The sequence below is a fragment of the Halyomorpha halys genome, unplaced genomic scaffold, assembly GCF_000696795.3.
Source record: "Halyomorpha halys isolate HHAL.00 unplaced genomic scaffold, Hhal_1.1 Scaffold46.1, whole genome shotgun sequence".
Classification (NCBI taxonomy): Eukaryota; Metazoa; Arthropoda; class Insecta; order Hemiptera; family Pentatomidae; genus Halyomorpha; species Halyomorpha halys.
Genome location: NW_027109456.1, coordinates 1363040 through 1363405, shown reverse-complemented (window position 1 = coordinate 1363405; position 366 = coordinate 1363040).

The window sequence follows — 366 nt, the reverse complement described above, 5'->3', positions numbered from 1 at the left end:
CTGACTATCTTCTTATATATAAAATAATATATTTCACAAATCTGATACTGTTGAAGGACATGGATTAAAAACTTCATAAAAGCTTTAATCCATAATTATACTTTCTGGGTAAGTATACTAATATTTATTTATTTTTATCATTTTCTTCATTTCATAACTTTTTAAGTCTGAGGCTACATATGCGAAAAAAAACTTGGAGTTTGTATATAACACCTAATTTATATTACTTTCATTAGTAGTCATTAAAAGGTTATGAAAGATCCCATAAGACGCATTACGATATCATCAAAACTAAACAATTTATGCCATTTTTGGATCTTGAATTCTCAGCATAATTATTACTTTTAGACACATAAACTAGAATCT